The 18,880-nt window shown below is 45.9% G+C and overlaps 1 long non-coding RNA gene across 1 annotated transcript in view; it reads right to left on the bottom strand.

The window, feature by feature from the left end:
* Nucleotides 1-18,880, bottom strand: part of LOC118089976 (uncharacterized) — a 252,987-nt gene that overhangs the window by 207,054 nt on the left and 27,053 nt on the right. Inside the window, exon 2 of the long non-coding RNA XR_015951693.1 lies at nt 116-2,391. This is a non-coding gene — a long non-coding RNA (uncharacterized LOC118089976). The remainder of the gene's footprint in view (nt 1-115; nt 2,392-18,880) is intronic.

Genomic DNA, 18,880 nt, shown 5'->3' with positions numbered 1-18,880 from the left:
TCCAAGGCAGATTTTGAGGGAGCTCAGGCGGAGGTGTGGAAATGGAAACGCTGCTTTGCCTGCAGAACTTCGCTTGTGGAACACAGGATACAACCCAGTGTTTGTTATACCTTACTATACTGTATTAGCACATGCTTTCAAAGAAGCCGATTCCATCTATTTGCTGCGAACCACCATCATGCTAAGCTTGCTTAGTCAGATCTGAGCCTCACAAAGGTCAACGGACTCCCCAGGAAGCTTGCATCCCCAGGAAGCTTGCATCAGATTGCAGCCCTAAGGAGAATCTGGGAGCTTCCACAAAACTTGCAATTTTCGTGCTTGCCTGTGCTGTGTACCGGCAAAACTCCACCTTCGCTCCAAGCAAGCTATTGCTATTAATCACCACAGCATTTCTGTCTCCTGCCAACATTCCCTCCTCCCCGTGCAACGGTGCGATATACTGACCTCAGCATGCACCAAGCTTCCTATAGCACTCCCGTAATCCTAAAAAAAGGATCAATCATGCATCTCTGAAATCAGCAGTGCTCAGAAATAATTCAGCCTCTTGCTGTCCACAACAAGCTATGTTCATCACAGGGAACAGCAACAAAAAAACAACACCTCTGTGGCAGAAACACTCAAGCACACATAAAAACCCCAGAAAGCATACGGTCCCCGCAAGTGTGATCACGGTATCGTAAGAGAATAAGGCAGCCAAGCATCATAAACAGCACGTTTTGCTGTATTAGAAGGGAAATTTCTGCAGGCCTGTACATGACAACACAGGAGCTTGGTCCGCACTTCATTTTAAGCCATAGTTAAATTTAGCTGTGGCTTGCAAGTGAGAGTGCAGGGCTAAAGTCGCAGGAGCTTTTGCTTCTCCCTCGCTCCTGCCACACTGCCGGGAGCTAAACTATGGTTTGCATTAGTGGCACACCCAAATCCAGGCTCATGGTTTGTTTCTCCCCAAACAACCCACAAGCCCTAAATGGCCTCGGTCCAGTATACCTGAAGGAGCGTCTCCACCTCCATCATTCTGCCCGGACACTGAGGTCCAGCATCGAGGGCCTTCTGGCGGTTCCCTCGTTGCGAGATGCCAAGTTACAGGGAACTAGGCAGAGGGCCTTCTCGGTGGTGGCGCCTGCCCTGTGGAACGCCCTCCCAACAGATGTCAAAAAGGAAAACAACTACAGTAGTACCTCTACTTACGAATTTAATGTGTTCCAAACACACATTTGTAAGTCGAAAAAAAATTGTAAGTCGAAGCAACCCTATCTAAAAATTTGTAAGTAGAAAAAATCCTATCTAAACCACATCCAAGATGGCGGACGGAGCTCCATTTGTAAGTAGAAAAATTCGTAAGTAGAGTTATTTGTAAGTAGAGGTACCACTGTACCAGACTTTTGGAAGACATCTGAAGGCAGCCCTGTTCAGGGAGGCTTTTAATGTTTAATAGATTATTGTGTTTTATTTTTCTGTTGGAAGCCGCCCAGAGTGGCTGGGGAAACCCAGCCAGATGGGCGGTGTATAAATAATAAATTATTATTATATTATTACGGTATTATAAGCAGCAATCCAAGAACAAACGTTTGCGAACACTCTTGGTTTGTCTGGAGAGAAACTGACTGAACCAAGGTCCTGACGCAACACTAAGGCTAGCCATGGTTTAGCTATTGGGGGGGGGAGAGAGAGAGAGCGCAAAGCTCTGTTAGCTTGCTTGGCAGCAACTCAAGCCTTCCAGAGCTGGTCCTCGACCGTAAATAAAATCATATCATATCACTCAAGCCCTCAGGTGAAAACCAATCTAGCAAAAATAATATACATAGAAGAGGAGCAGGGCTGGGTGCGAGGAAGCATGTTTTCTCATGTTCAACTCCTTTCACTGTGCTGAAAAGATCAGGAGTGATATGTCCATGCTTGGGGGGGGGGGTGTTACAGAGAAAGAAAGAGAGAGAGAATGAATTAACCGCAAACTTTGAGAAACTTAGAATTGATTTGTATATCAGGTAATCACAGACATACCTGGGTAGCATACTTGACCCAATGGGAAACTGTAGAGCAGGGAGTCTCATGTTCAGAATATTGGCGGGGCTTTCCCCCCAGCATCCACACACATTTTTTAAAAAAATTAACCAAAAAAAATATGCATATTCCATTGATAGCAGGGGATATAATCCATCTTCAGCAATGTTATCTTGGTATGAACATCCAGAATGAGGGGGGGGGCACAGGAACAGCCAAAATCTTTCGTCCCTCCCCACGCACATATTTCGTCCGCAGCTGGCATTCTCCGGAGTCTTTGGGTAGCTCAAGAAAGTCCCACGGCCTTGGGAGTCCTTGAACGGAAGGAACAAGATGTTGGAAAGGCTGCTGCTGCTTCTATTGGATCGCTCCAGAAATCAAGACTGAGACCTTGGAAGAGGAAACAAAACAAGGAGAAACTGTTACATGGAAGCAGACAGGGAGCATGAGACAGGGAGCTGGGGGTGGGAGAGTGGACTGGAAATTGTTCCATTTGCATGATAAATGTAAACTTTCCCTTTTCCTTGCAAATGGTTGTCAGAAAGGGGTGGGGGGGGGAGAGAGAAAGAAGCCTGATCTCTCAGGAAGCAGTGACCAAAAGCATCTCGCTTGGAAGGTAAGGTCAGTTCAAGGACAAAGGGCCTCCCTTGTCTGAGACAACCATCAAAAATTAGGTGGGGAGAGAGAAAAGGAGAGGAAGAGGAATCCAGGGCTGCAAAGGAGGAATTTAGCAAACACCGTTGGCCTTCTTTCATTAGATTCAAATGAAGCATACAGGTATTGCCCCCCCCCCACACCCCAATAAATTTGGGGCAGATTTAAATGGAAAGCCGGGCATGTGCAAAGTTTAAACGAGGTCTCTTTGCTGGTGTTTAGAGCACCAGCACTCCAGGGATCCAGAGCCCTGTTGGCACTACGTACAGTGGTACCTCAGGTTAAGAACTTAATTAGTTCTGGAGGTCCGTTCTTAACCTGAAACTGTTCTTAGCCTGAGGTACCACTTTAGCTAATGGGGCCTCCCGCTGCTGCCGCACCACCACCGCACGATTTCTGTTCTCATCCTGAAGCAAAATTCTTAAACCGAGGTACTATTTCTGGGTTAACGGAGTCTGTAACCTGAAGCGCCTTTAACCTGCAGCGTCAGTAACCTGAGATACCACTGTACCATGTTGGCAGCCTGGTACAGCCTGGTTTTTAGGAGATGCCACCGGCGGCATGGAGAAACGACACAGTAGAGCAGAGTTTTCCAAACTGCGTCTCGCAACACATTGGTGTGTCGCCAACAGTGTGTAGGTATGTCGCACGAACGCTCCCTCCTGCCGGGGCTGGGAAAAGGTTAGTTTAACCTCCAGTTAGCTAGCAAAACGGAATTACTGTGTCGCGAAATGGTGCATGTCTAAAAATGGGTGTCCCCGACACGAAAAGTTCGGACAGCTCTGCAGCAGAGTTTCCGCGCAACCGCCCCCGAGCCATGTTGCATCGGAGCCCGATGGGAGTGGTTGGTTAAGCACTTGCAGAACCATGCAGCTAGAAATTTCGCAACCAGCACGGGTCCAATTGCAAGCCATGTGGAGGTCTCTGGATGCCAGGTTGGCGACTGACGTCTCCATCTCGGTGGCCTCTCCAACTTTCTTAAGCAGGTAAGCAGAAGAGCTTATTCATTGCATTTATATTCCACCTTTTTCTCCAAGGAGAATAATAATAATAATAATAATAATAATAATAATAATAATAATAATAATAAAATTTTATTTATACCCCGCCCTCCCCAGTCAAAAACCGGGCTCAGGGCGGCTGACACCAACAGAACCACAATAAAACATAAAAACAATTAATTAAAATACAGATTAAAATACAGTATTAAAATTTAAAGTGCAGCCTCATTTCAAGTAGGCCATAAATCCAAGCCATGAGGGAGAAAAACACAGGGGTCAGGCTGAGTCTAACCCAAAGGCCAGGCGGAACAGCTCTTTCTTGCAGGCCCTGCGGAAAGATGACAAATCCCGCAGGGCCCTGGTCTCCTGGGAAAGAGCGTTCCACCAGGTTGGGGCGAGTACTGAAAAGGCCCTGGCTCTAGTAGAGGCCAATCTAGCCATCTTATGACTCGGGATCTCCAGAATATTATTATTTGTGGACCTTAAGGTCCTCCGCGGGGCATACCAGGAGAGGCGGTCCCGTAGGTCCCGTAGGAACATGGTTGGTTCACCCCCGCTCCTCAGTTAATTCCTACAACGACCCTGAAAGGTAAAAAAAAAATGTCCAGTGGCACCTTAGAGATCAACCAAGTTTGTTCTTGGTATAAGCACACCATATGCACACGAAAGCTTATACCAAGAACAAACTTAAAGGTAAAGGTAAAGGGACCCCTGACCATTAGGTCTAGTCACGAACGACTCTGGGGTTGTGGCACTCATCTCGCTTTACTGGCTGAGGGAGCTGGCATACAGCTTCTGGGTCATGTGGCCAGCATGACTAAGGCGCTTCTGGCGAACCAGAGCAGTGCACGGAAACACCATTAACCTTCCCGCCGGAGCGGTACCTATTTATCTACTTGCATTTTGACATGCTTTCGAACTGCTAGGTTGTCAGGAGCAAGGACTGAACAACGGGAGCTCACCCCGTTGCAGGGATTTGAACTGCCGACCTTCTGATCGGCAAGCCCTAGGCTCTGTGGTTTAACCCACAGCACCACCCACGTCCCTTAAGAACAAACTTAGTTGGTCTCTAAGGTGCTACTGGACAACTTTTTATTTAGTCATACCTCGGTTTAAGTACGCCTCGGTTTGAGTATTTTCAGTTTAAGTACTCCGCGGACCTGTCTGGAACAGATTAATCCACTTTCCATTACTTTCAATGGGAAAGTTCGCTTCAGGTTAAGTACGCTTCAGTTTAAGTACAGACTTCCGGAACCAATTGTGTTTGTAAACCGAGGTACCACTGTATTTCGACTATGTCAGACCAACACAGCTACCTACCTGAACCTGAAAGATAGGTGAAGAGGCTGTGACTGACTCCAAGGTCACCCTATGAACTCCAATATCCCACATCGCTCAACTTCGCTATTAGGGGAAGCAATGGCCCAACTCACAGAGGCAATATTGTCTCCGCCCCCACACAAGGTGACTGTAAACTGAGCTCCTCCTGAGCCTTACCCCCGTAAAACAGGGCAATGCTGTCCAACTTACAGGCGCTGCCACAATTTAAGACCTCCAAAAAGTCCACAGAAACTTTTAGGTCCAGGACAAGTGACAGAAAGAACCTCTTCACCAACTCCCAAATAAACTTGTGGAACTCACAGCCACTTGACGTGGAGGGAGATCGCGAGCCGGCATGGTCTGTTGGTTTAAGGATCAGACCAATCCACAGGCAATGGGTTCTATCAATGAGACCAAACAGAACTTCCAGGTTCAGAGACGGAATATCTCCAAATGCCGACTTGCGAGCCTAAATGATGCCGCGTTCGTGTCCTCTTGGGAAACGAAACTGTGGGCTGGATGGAGCTTGTCCTATTCTGCCAGAGCTCTTTCTTAAATTCTTTTTAAAAAACTTTTATTATTTAACCTTGAAACCATAATCAAAAGATACCGGTTATGGCTGAAACCAATGCACAAGTCTTCCTAATTGGGAAGGATGTGTGAGGTGGATGTGGCAAACACGAAGCATTCCACAGTGAATAGGGTTTATCGTTGGAGGCCGTCCAAACACTGCCTTTGTGTGTGCGGTTAAGGCGGCTGTGTTTGTACAAGCAAGTCAAGGGAGGGGAGGGAAAGGGATTTATTTTGCGGTACCCAAGCGCTGTTGTCACTCCCAAAGGCAACGCACGCGTCTTCCTCAGCAATTCATCAGAATGTGCCGGCTACGTGGGAAGAAAAGAGGAGCTCCCACTCTTGCGAGAAACTTAAAATGCAATTTTTAATCTTAGGCACCTGCATTGCGATGGCACCAGGGCCGGATTTGGCCTAAGCTACTGAAGGTAATGGGGCCGTTTATATGTCCAGCTGTCCTCAAATTGTCACTGTTTTTTTTCTTTTTTGTGTTGAATATATGCTACATGGTCATTTATGGACCTAATGGGTTTCTAAAGCCATTTGCACATAACAAAATATGTATTTTATCCAAGTAATTGTTGAAATGAAATACAATTAAGAAGAAGCATATTAATTTTGTTGTCTTTGTCCATGGAGTTTTCTTGGCAGGGATACTGGAGTGGCTTGCCAGTTCCTTCTCCAGGTGGATCATGTTTAGTCAAAACTCTCCACTATGACCTGTCCATCTTGGGTGGCCCTGCATGGCATAGCTCATAGCTTCTCTGAGTTATTCAAGCCCCTTTGCCACGACAAGGCATTGATCCATGAAGGGGATTGAGATGGTGCTGGAGGAGACTCTTGAGAGCCCCATGGACTGCAAGAGAGATCAAACCTATCCATTCTGAAGGAAATCAGCCCTGAGTGCTCACTGGAAGGACAGATCGTGAAGCTGAGGCTCCAATACTTTGGCCACCTCATGAGAAGAGAAGACTCCCTGGAAAAGACCCTGATGTTGGGAAAGATGGAGGGCACAAGGAGAAGGGGACGACAGAGGACGAGATGGTTGGACAGTGTTCTCGAAGCTACGAACATGAGTTTGACCAAACTGCGGGAGGCAGTGGAAGACAGGAGTGCCTGGCGTGCTATGGTCCATGGGGTCACAAAGAGTCGGACACGACTGAACACCAACAACATATTAATTGGGAGGGGCAAGAAGAGTGGGGCCCTAAGCTATATAGCTTGTTTATCTTATATGTAAATCTGGCACTGTGCAATGCCACAGGGACATCTGTGATGCATTGATGATTTTTTGAAGCCTGGAGATTGCCACAAGAGTCCATCTTCCTGTTCTCACCATGGCCGAGCAGATGCTCACGGCAAGCCCAAAAGGAGCCATAAACTAATTAAAGTGCCTCCAGGCTTGTTTAACTAGATAAAAAGAGTTGCTGCAACTTACTTCTTATAACTCTTACCTTCAGTGTTGGAGGAAGCAGAAGAGAGACCTTATCTCCCTAAGATAAGCCACTGAACCCGCAAAAACAAACAACGCCACCTCTGAGCCCCCCCCCCCACCGCACCCACTTGAAAGGTTCTTGGCATAATTGCATCACCGTGATTATGGTCTGAGATAGCAGACACAGGCATGAGCTCCCTGTCATTTATTTTCATTTGGGTCAGCTATCTGGCAGGCGAGAGACCACCTTTAACGTTTGCATTTTGGAAAGGGGGTGGCAGATAACTGCAACAAAGGGCGAGCAAGACAAGAGCAGAGCTTAAAACAATTGAAGCAAAGTTTTGGTTTACACCAGGGGTGGCCAACTCCCAAAAGACTGCGATCTACTTACAGAATTAAAAAGTGGCAGTGATCTACCCCCGTTTTTGGGGGTTCAAGTCAAAGTTGTTGAGCTTTGTTTCGGGAGGAAGCAAGCCCCAATTTTAAGGGTTTTGGGGGAGAAGGAGGAACAGACACTGACCAACAGATTGCTGGGGAAACAAACAGCCTCACTGAGAAAACTCTGCCCTCCATTCTGCAGATCGTGCAACAATGGGGGGGGGGGGGGCGGAGCGATGGTGTGGGACTGGATTCAATATTACCAACACTAAGGAAAGGAACCCAGCAATCAACTGCGATCTACCAAAACCTCCCAGGGATCTACCAGTAGATTGCAATCGACCTGTTGGACATCCCTGGTTTACACAAAGCACTTTCGGTGGGTAAGAAGGACCCAGTAGTTGGTCCGTCTAGCACCCTGCTCTAGAATCACAGAATTGTAGAGTTGCAAGGGACCACGAATGTCTAGCCCAAACCTCTGCAATGCAGGAATCTTTTGCTCAACATGGGGCTCGAACCCGCAACCCAGAGTCTCGTGCTCTGCTCACCAAGCCATCTCTAGCCTTGTAGTTTTTTGCAACTGTTATTCAGAAGCACCATGTCTCTGACACGAGGATGCATAACATAGCTACTAGGCTCTGATGGTCTTATCCCCCCACGAAATTTGCCTAATCCTCGTCTGAACATGAGAAGAACCTGCTGGATTTGGCCAATGGCCAATCTAGTCCAGCATCCTGTTCTCACATGAACATGAATTTGTCCTCTTTTGAAGACATCCGAGTTGGTGGCCATCGCTAACTCCTGCGGGAGGGAGTTCCAAAGTTTAACTAGGTGCTACTTTTGTTTATCTGTCCTGAATCTTCTAACACCCAGCTTCATCAGATGTCCACGATCTCTAGCATTATGAGATGGGGAAGAATTATCTATCCCAGGGGTCAGCAAACTTTTTCAGCAGGGGGCCAGTCCACTGTCCCTCAGACCTTGTGGGGGGCCGGACTATAATTTGAAAAAAATATGAACAAATTCCTATGCCCCACAAATAACCCAGAGATGCATTTTAAATAAAAGGACACATTCTACTGATTCCCGGACCATTCACGGGCCGGATTTAGAAGGTGATTGGGCCGCATCCGGCCCCCGGGCCTTAGTTTGGGGACTCCTGATCTATCCAGTTTCTCAAGACCATACATATTATTATATGCTTCTTATCTTCTTACTCCTTCCTTGCCTTTTTTCAAAACTAAAAAAAGAAAAGAAAAACTCCACAAATATTCCAACCTTTCCTCATAAGCTATAAAGCCGCTTGCAGAAGAGCAGGGATTTGAACCTGGTCTAAGCCCATAACTCTAGTCAGTGTGGTCTACCAGTTAGAGCTCTGGACTAGAACTTGCGAGTCCAGGGTTCAAATCCTCGCTCAGGCCTAAAGCTCACTTTGGGCCTGTCACTGTCGTTCTGCCTAACCTGCCTCACGGGGTTGTTATGAGAGGCAGAGAACCCCATAGGCCTTTTGAGGAAAAGTGGGGTACAGATAGTATTCAAACAATAATGAAACAATATATGAGATAGGGAAAGATACAGGAAACTGAATGCAGATTTCCAAAAAACAGCAAGGAGAGACAAGAGGGTCTTCTTAAATGAGCAATGCAAAGAAATAGAGGAAAACAATAGAATGGGGAAAACCAGAGATCTGTTCAAGAAAATTGGAAATATGAAAGGAACATTTCGTACAAAGATTACCATAATCAAGGACAAAAGTGGTAAGGACCTAACAGAAGCAGAAGACATCAAGAAGAGGTGGCAAGAATACACAGAGGAATTATACCAGAAAGATATGGAGGTCTCGTACACCCCAGGTAGTGTGGTTGCTGACCTTGAGCCAGACATCTTGGAGAGTGAAGTCAAATGGGCCTTAGAAAGCACTGCTAATAACAAGGCCAGTGGAAGTGATGATATTCCAGCTGAACTATTTGAAATTTTAAAAGATAATGCTGTTAAGGTGCTACACCCAATATGCCAGCAAGTTTGGAAAACTCAGCAATGGCCAGAGGATTGGAGAAGATCAGTCTACATCCCAATTCCAAAGAAGGGCAGTGCCAAAGAATGCTCCAACTACCGCACAATTGTGCTCATTTCACACGCTAGCAAGGTTATGCTTAAAATTCTACAAGGCAGGCTTAGGCAGTATGTGGACCGAGAACTCCCAGAAGTGCAAGCTGGATTTCGAAGGGGCAGAGGAACCAGAGACCAAATAGCAAACATGCGCTGGATTATGGAGAAAGCTAGAGTGTTCCAGAAAAACGTCTACTTCTGCTTCATTGACTATGCAAAAGCCTTTGACTGTGTCGACCACAGCAAACTATGGCAAGTTCTTAAAGAAATGGGAGTGCCTGATCACCTCATCTGTCTCCTGAGAAATCTCTATGTGGGACAAGAAGCTACAGTTAGAACTGGATATGGAACAACTGATTGGTTCAAAATTGGGAAAGGAGTACGACAAGGTTGTATATTGTATATTGTCTCCCTGCTTATTTAACTTATATGCAGAATTCATCATGCGAAAGGCTGGACTAGATGAATCCCTAGCCGGAATTAAGATTGCTGGAAGAAATATCAACAACCTCAGATATGCAGATGACACAACCTTGATGGCAGAAAGCGAGGAGGAATTAAAGAACCTTTTAATGAGGGTGAAAGAGGAGAGCGCAAAATATGGTCTGAAGCTCAACATCAAAAAAACCAAGATCATGGCCACTGGTCCCATCACCTCCTGGCAAATGGAAGGGGAAGAAATGGAGGCAGTGAGAGATTTTACTTTCTTGGGCTCCTTGATCACTGCAGATGGTGACAGCAGTCACGAAATTAAAAGACGCCTGCTTCTTGGGAGAAAAGCAATGACAAACCTAGACAGCATCTTAAAAAGCAGAGACATCACCTTGCCGACAAAGGTCTGTATAGTTAAAGCTATGGTTTTCCCAGTAGTGATGTATGGAAGTGAGAGCTGGACCATAAAGAAGGCTGATCGCCGAAGAATTGATGCTTTTGAATTATGGTGCTGGAGGAGACTTTTGAGAGTCCCATGGACTGCTAGAAGATCAAACCTATCCATTCTTAAGGAAATCAGCCCTGAGTGCTCCCTGGAAGGACAGATTGTGAAGCTGAGGCTCCAATACTTTGGCCACCTCATGAGAAGAGAAGAATCCTTGGAAAAGACCCTGATGTTGGGAAAGATTGAGGGCACTAGGAGAAGGGGACGACAGAGGACAAGATGGTTGGACAGTGTTCTTGAAGCTACGAACATGAGTTTGACCAAACTGCGGGAGGCAGTGCAAGACAGGAGTGCCTGGCGTGCTCTGGTCCATGGGGTCACGACGAGTCGGACACGACTAAACAACTAAACAAACAAACATATGACCTTTCAAACTCGGGTGGAGGGTGTTGTTTTGTTTGCTACTAAGTTATGCATCATTGTGTTTTTATACAGTATACCGCCCCGCGATCCTCTTGTGAAGGGGCAGTATAAAAATTTAATAAATGATTGTAATTATGATAATACAGTCATACCTCTAGATACGAATGCTGCGGGTTGCACCGAACCTGGAAGTAACTGAACAGGTTTCTTCCGGGTTTGGCAATTCGCGCATGCGCAGACGCGCCGAATGACATCACACATATGCGCAGATTCGGTGCTTCAGGTTGAGTAGTACTCTGGTTGTGTACGGGGCTCCGGAACGGCTCCCGTTCACATCCAGAGGTACCACTGTAACTATTCTTTGCAAGCGGCAATCATTTTGCCCAGGGGTTCCCTTCCCCCTCCAGTGCACTGGCAGTGTGCACATAAGCCCCCATACTCTCCCCACACACAAACCTTCTTCTGGGTCCAAAACTAAGCATGCATCAATCGGGCATGCACAATAGGCTCCCCCACAGCTCCCCCCCCTTCACGCCAAACTGAACCACTGCAATCACCACTCAGATGTTACCATTTACTGCAGGGTTATTTGCAATCGGAAGTTCCAGCACAGCTTGCTTTCACATAAAAAGGGAGCCTGGCTGGCTTTCCACCCCCCCCAAAAAAAAAACATTTGCATTTCAAACCCCAGGAAAAAAAACTGACTTGCCAATCCCAGCCCTAAATGCATAGACAGAGACACACACCTGAGTGTTGGCTAACTTTAAGTCAAGCTATTTTCTCACAAACAAAGCGAAATTGGCTGCTAATTGTGAAACAGCTCAACTGCATCTCTGCCTTGCTTATGTGTCCCTTCCCATGGGCTAATGGTCTTTCAATCAAGGGTGGGTGGGGGGGACAATCAAAGAGATTAGAGAAAGATGAGCATCCCTTAAGGCTCTGGGTATTATGTCCTGGCTAAGTGCTGCATCCATCACAAGATCTGCCCCCATCCCAAGATTCCAGCAAGGCAAAATATATTCCCCATGGGTGGACTAGTCGTCCACTGGTCCACAGAGGTTTTGCTTTTGCTTTTTAACTTGCTTACAGGGCTTAATTGCATTTAAAAAGGAGAAAAGGAGCCAGTGAATGAGAGCAAACTCAATTTATGAGCCTGATGCAGACAGAGCCAACTGAATTTAGAAGCAATTTGACAACTGGAGGTCAGTAGTAGATTGCCCTGCTCAAAAAACCAGACGGACAGCCAGCCAATTCCCACGCTGCTGGCTTTAATTACGAACGGAAAAGAGCTTACAAACCAAGATCTAAGAATGTAAGGAGGGAGGGAGGCCCTGCTGGACCCTGGACCAAAGGCCCCATCAACTCCACCGTCCAGTTTAGCACGGTGACCAATAGCTTGGGAATAAGCTCCCTTGAGAGGTGGTGGACTCTCCTTCCTTGTAGGTTTTTAAAGATGAGATTGGATGACCATCCGTCTTGGATGCTTTAGCTCAGATTCCTGCCTTGCAGGGGGTTGGACTAGATCAGGCATAGGCAAACGTGCGGCCCTCCAAATGTTTTGGGACTACAACTCCCATCACCCCTAACAGGACCAGTAGTCAGGAATGATGGGAATTGTAGTCCCAAAACATCTGGAGGTCTTAGCTAGCAAGATGATGCGAAATGTAGTCCAGTTTGGGTCTGGATAGTTGATAAAGGAACTACACAACTTTTAGAAGACATCTGAAGGCAGCCCTGTATCGGCAAGTTTTTGTTGTTGTTGTTTTATTTTTGATGCTTGTTGTTTAATGTTTTTATATATGCTGGGGAAACCCAGCCAGATGGGTGGGGTCATAGCTGCCAAGTTATCCCTTATTTTAAGGGATTTTCCCTTATGCTGAATAGGCTTCCTCGCGAGAAAAGGGAAAACTTGGCAGCTATGGGTGGGGTATAAATAATAAAAATTGTTGGTGGTGGTGGTGTTATCCTCAGGGTCCCACAAGCAGAATGCGGGCACAATCGTCCTCTCCAGCTGTTGTCAACTGCCTTTAGAGGAAAAGTTGCAGCACTTTGGGGTTTTTATCTTAGAGAAAATGTAATTAAGAGGTGACACGAGAGACGTTCATAATAGAGAAAGTGGACAGAGAAAAGTGAGGACAGCATGTTATTCTTAGGAGGAGAACCACCTGAAAATGATTTACAGATGGTATTTAACGCTGAGAAGGTTTGCCAAGATGTATAAGACTGAATCAGATAAGCGCTGGAGAGGCAAAGAGGTGATGGGAACATTCTTTCATACGTGGTGACTTGCAAATGGGTAAGAGGATTGGGAAATGATCCATAATGAATTGGGATAAAAATGTTTAAAAGTACTTTCCAAAAAACCCAGAGTCCTTTCTGTTGGGGATAATCCAGACTGAAATTTCCAGGTGTCAAAAAAGGGTATTTATTTATGCTACTACTGCGGCTTGTGTTTCGTTAGCCCAAAAATGGAAAATGAGTGAGGTCCCAAACAAAGAAGAATGGCAACTCAAGTGGACAGAATATGCACAACTGGCAGGCTTAACATAGAGAACAGGCATCCCCAAACTGCGGCCCTCCAGCTGTTTTGGCCCACAACTCCCATGATCCCTAGCTAACAGGACCAGTGGTCAGGGATGATGGGAATTGTAGTCCAAAACATCTGGAGGGCCAAAGTTTGGGGATGCCTGATATAGAATAAGAGAACAAGAAGTATACGTTTAAAACGTTTATTGAATACAGTAGTACCTTGGTTTACAACCGTAATCCATTCCAGAGGTCCCATTTGTAAACCAAAACAGGTTGTAACCCAAGGCACGCTTTCACCAATGGGGCCTCCCAAAAAAATGTGTTTGTAATAATAAAAAAATTGGGTTGTAATCCAAATATAGGTTGCAAACCGGGACACGCACTTCCGCGTTTGACGTGTTTGTACTGTAATCCAAACCAAGACGTATGCAAACCAAGGTACGACTGTATATGGGAAATAACTGTGTACAGCTGAAAACGCTGGCAGCATTAAGATAAATTCAGCAGTGTAAAAAAGTTTTGATGGATGCAATGATGGAATACTGATTGGTATAGTTTTTGTAAAATATGCAGGGATTTACGATATGCAAAATGAACCACGGAAAGAGAAGAAGGGAAGTCATTGGTATCTTAATGATGTAAAGTGAGTTATTTTAAATTGCAAAACAGAAAAATTAATAAAATGAGGGCAGGAGGCTGCCCTTGATGGGACAGTGGCCTGATTCTGCCCTTACGTTCCCCCAGCACTTAGTATTCAGAGGCAGGATGCCAGAGCTTTATCCTCCCTGAATTGCAGGATTTAAGTGTCAGCTTAAACTCCCCCACCCACCCAGGACCACCCCGCCCTGCTCCCAAGCCTCGATTTGCAAACTATTTATAAACATCCCTAGTTTTTAAGCAATGCAAATCACCGCCTGTTAAAAGCAAATCAAGAGCTATCAGGGCCTTTCATGGCAGGGGTGCATCCAGGCAGATCAGATAATGGCAAGAGGACACAGGGTTGCCTTCTCTTTTGTTTCATCATGTTCTGAGCCATCCAGCACAACAGGATTGCATATCTCTTGCGCATACAAGCTCAAGGTGCAAAAAAAAAGAGCCTTCAGCCTTTTTAAACTCAAGGAGGATTGGCAATTTAAAGGGATACAATATGCAGAGTTAGCAGGTCTAACAAAAGTAAGATAAAGGAACTAGGAGATCAAGTATGCAAAGAGGAGTGGGGGAATTTTGTGGGGAATTTGGAAAATAACTGGAAACAAGTCAAAAAAACGCTAGCGGGATTAAGGTAAATTAAACAGTATAATATATAATAAAGGAGAGGAAATAAGGGGAGAAAGTGAACCAAATGTAATAATATATGCAGGAACGGTGGGGAAAATCAAAGGAACCAGGGAAAGTGAAGAAGGGAAGTCATCGAATGTTCAATTATAAAGAAAGATATTAATGGTGGAAATGTATACATATCTGAATGTGAATGTGATTTTGGAAATGGTAATAATGAAAGAAAATAAATAAATAAACCTGCCACTATAAGGATTCTCCGAGTTAAGCTTGCCGATCGGAAAGTCAGCGGTTTGAATCCCCGCGACGGGGTGAGCTCCCATTGCTTGGTCCCAGCTCCTGCCAACCTAGCAGTTCAAAAGCACAACAAAGTGCAAGTAGATAAATAAATGTGGTGGGAAGGTAAACAGCATTTCCGTGTGCTGCTCTGGTTCGCCAGACGCGGCTTTGTCATGCTGGCCATATGACCCGGAAGCTGTACGCCGGCTCCCTCGGCCAATATAGCGAGATGAGCGCCGCAACCCCAGAGTCGTTTGCAACTGGACCTAATGGTCAGGGACCCCTTTACCTTTTTACACTAATTTTCCTCCCCGCTTTTCCAGTCTGTGTCTGAGCGCCTTTTTTTGCCCCGCTACTGTCTCCACAAAAACCCGCTTTTTAATGCTCCTTCCTTGGAGGTTTTTTTAAGCTGAGGTTGGATGGCCATCTGTCATGAATGCTTTAGTTGATAAGCCTGCATTGCAGGGGGTTGGACTAGATGACCCTTGGTCGCCCCTTCCAACTCTAAGATTCTGTGATTAAGGATGATGGGAGCTGCAGTCCCCAGAAGTATCTGAAGGACACAGCATTGACAATGCTTGGATCATATCCTACAGGTGAGACACACCTTCAGGTACAAATCATTCATTTCTGCAATTTGCTGCCGCACAACCCAAGCAAGCCTCGTTTGAATAATGAAGCGCTACTTCAAAGGACAAGCTTCCCAGACAAGGTGTGCTTTTATGTTTGGAGCAGAGGTCTGGCTGCTAGGCTTGGGAGATGCAATGCTACTCAATCCAAGCCTGTGATCATAGCTAAATGGGGAGCTGGGAACCATAAAAGCCTTGCAAGGGTGGATAGCCTGGGCGGGTAGGTTTCACGCAGCTCTGTATAACACAGCCTTGTAAATAACTGAGCTGGGAGAGGTGGCCGACTCAGTGTTCTGCATCCCCAGAACGAGAGAGTGGGTGCTGCCACACTAAAATATTGACTTCTCACAAATGTGCGTACTGTACAGTGGTACCTTGGTTCTCAAACAACTTGGAACACAAACACTGCAAACCAGGAAGTAAGTGTTCCTGTTTGCGAACTTTTTCCGGAAGCCGAACATGCTCCATTTTGAGTGTTACGCTTCCGACTTGAGTGCCCCACTTCTATTTTGAGTGTTATGCTGAGGTCTGTCTGTTTTTGCTGTTTATTTAGTCGTGTTTTCGTAGCTTTTGTGTGTGTGTGTGTGTGTGTGTGTGTGACTGTGTGGCACTCAGTTCAGCTACTGATTGATTGTGCAGTACAAGCTTTCATTTTATGGAGCCATGGTCTCGTTAGATAGTAAACTTCATGTTAAATTGCTGTTTTAGGGGTTGTTTTTAAAAGTCTGGAGCGGATTAATCCGTTTTGCATTATTTTCTATTGGAAAGTGCGCCTTGGTTTTGGAACGCTTTGGTTTTGGAACAGACTTCCGGAATGGATTAAGCTTGAGAACCAAGGCACCACTGTATTGCGTGGATGCTGTAACGGCGCAAAATCTGCAGACGGGAGAAGCTGAGCAGGTACAGGTGAGCTTAGTGATGTGTTTACAAGACCACAACTCCCATCCCATAATCTCTGCGCATCAACCATGCACGCTGAGAATGATGGGAGTGTGAGTCTAACAATATCTGGAGGCAGGCCCATTTTACACATTGAAACAGGATATTGAAACTGATGGATTGTGCAGAAATGGGGAAATTGACCAGGAAGACTAGACACCACAAGAAGACTTTTTTTTTTTAAGAAATGAATGGATTCACTTTATAGAATATATGGAGCAGCATTGCAAACATTTAAAAATGTTAGCACTTGCAATATAATTTGATAAAGGGTATTGAAAAAGGAGACTTAACGGATTGGGTAAAAGTATTTTTAGTCGCAGAAAAGAGAAGAGATAAATATTGGAAACCGGGGTGAGGAGTAGGGGGGGGGGAGTCCGGGGGTTGGAAGAACCCCTATAAAGAGATTGAAATTGTTATAGATTAATGGAATTAATATTGTATGCAAAACAATCTGGAGGCAGGCCACCTCTGATTTTATTATTTAAGAGCTGTGCAGGTTAAAATCCTGACACACTCATGCCATTTGGGGGAAGAGATGTCCCTTCCCAGGGCAGCCCCGGCTTGTCAGCACTTCACTGCTGCAAGACTCCCAAGCCTGTCTAAGCGACTCCCATCTGAGCCTGAGAAAAGCACCCAGATAAGAGTGTTTGTGCTTGGCACGCAGCTTGTTGCTGCCCCTCCTTCTCTGAAGGATGTTATCAGCCACAGGTGCTTCTGATCTGCTCACAGCTGCTGCATGGGAGCATCAAAAGAGCCTATGGCTCTCACCCTCCCCTCCAGAGATATACTTAAATGATTAGCTCAGTGGCAATTGATGTTGCATCTCCCAGGCCCCACCCAAGCATCTGAAGACCAAAATTTAAAAAAGGGGAAAGTAGGCTGATTCAGCATGATTCAGTGCCTGCTTGGGAATAGCAGTACTGACCCACTTTTTTTTGAAGTGTTTGCTGTAGTGGATACTATGGAACTCCCTGCCACAAGAGGCAGCGATGGCCACCAACCAAGATGGTTTTCATTCCGGTTTGCTGGTTTCCCACGATGTCACTTCGAGAAGGATCTGAAACATTTCCCCTGAAGCTTGGAATTTGTTTTATTGAATTCTTGAATTTTTATTGAATTCTTAAATTTAAAAAAAATCATTCTCTTGAATTCTTGGGTTTTTTTAAAAAAACGTTTTCACGTGTTGGAAAGCACTTTTGAGGTTTTCTCTCTCTTTAAAATATAAAACGGCATGGAAATCATCTCCACCACCATCATCCAACCACAAAAAAGGTGCCTTGGGGCAATTGCAACCTAGGTTTAAGGTACCACTTGGCGATTAGCTTATACATCTGTTTCTAACACAGGCCTACACTTGACTGAGAGCAGCTCTTCAGAGCTTCAAGAAGCTTATTTCCCAGTCCTACCCGGAGATGCCAGGATTTGAACTTGAGACCTGTCACATGAAAGGCAGGTGCCCTGTCCCTGAGCTATGACCCTTCTTCCGCTTATGCAAATGCCCAAATCGCTCAGGGAACCTGCTCCAAATTAGCAGGCACCTGGCACTTAATATAGTTTCATCCTATTGAAATTTGAATTGCGACGGGAGCCATCTAATTAAATGAATTGAATCCTATTACAACCACTTTCCGTTTCGATGTTTCGCAGTGTCCGACGAGGCCCTTCGTATTTCCCACTCAACCCGCATTTCTTCCCGCAGCGCTGAAGACCCCTTGGCACAACAACGTCAATCCTCTTGGGAGAATAGCAGCAAGGGAGGGGGGACGGGTTAAGCAAACGCACAGTGCACCCCATACTGCAGTTCCCCCCCCCCCCGGTGCCAACCTGGGGTCCCCCAGATGTTTGGGACTGCCATACCCATCAGCCTCTGCCAGCGCTGCATCTGGATGCCAGCAAACATAGAAAAGGCTGTTTTAAGTGCAAGCTGGCATTTCCGCCGCATGCTGCTTACTTATTTAATGCATTTATGGCCCATGGTCCTCCACCCTCTCATTTAATCCCCACCACAACCCTGTGAGGTAGGCTAGGCAGAGAAGAAGTGACTGCCCCGAGATGAACTTCATGTGACTGGGTGGAGATTCGAACCCTGGCCTCCCAAGGCCCTAGTCCAGAGGTCAGCAAACGTTTTCACCAGGGGGCCGGTCCACTGTCCCTCAGACCTTGTGGGGGGGCCGGACTATATTTTGAGGAAAAAAAATGAACGAATTCCTATGCCCCACAAATAACCCAGAGATGCATTTTAAATAAAAGGACACATTCTACTCATGTAAAAACACCAGGCAGGCCCCACAAATAACCCAGAGATGCATTTTAAATAAAAGGACACATTCTACTCATGTAAAAACATGCTGATTCCCGGACTGTCCACGGGCCGGATTAAGAAGGCGATTGGGCCGCATCTGGCCCCCGGGCCTTAGTTTGGGGAACCCTGCCCTAGTCCAACACTCTAGCCACT

The sequence above is a fragment of the Zootoca vivipara genome, chromosome 8 (assembly GCF_965207765.1).
Source record: "Zootoca vivipara chromosome 8, rZooViv2.hap1.1, whole genome shotgun sequence".
In the NCBI taxonomy this organism is placed as follows: domain Eukaryota; kingdom Metazoa; phylum Chordata; class Lepidosauria; order Squamata; family Lacertidae; genus Zootoca; species Zootoca vivipara.
This window is presented reverse-complemented; position numbering and strand designations above follow the sequence as displayed.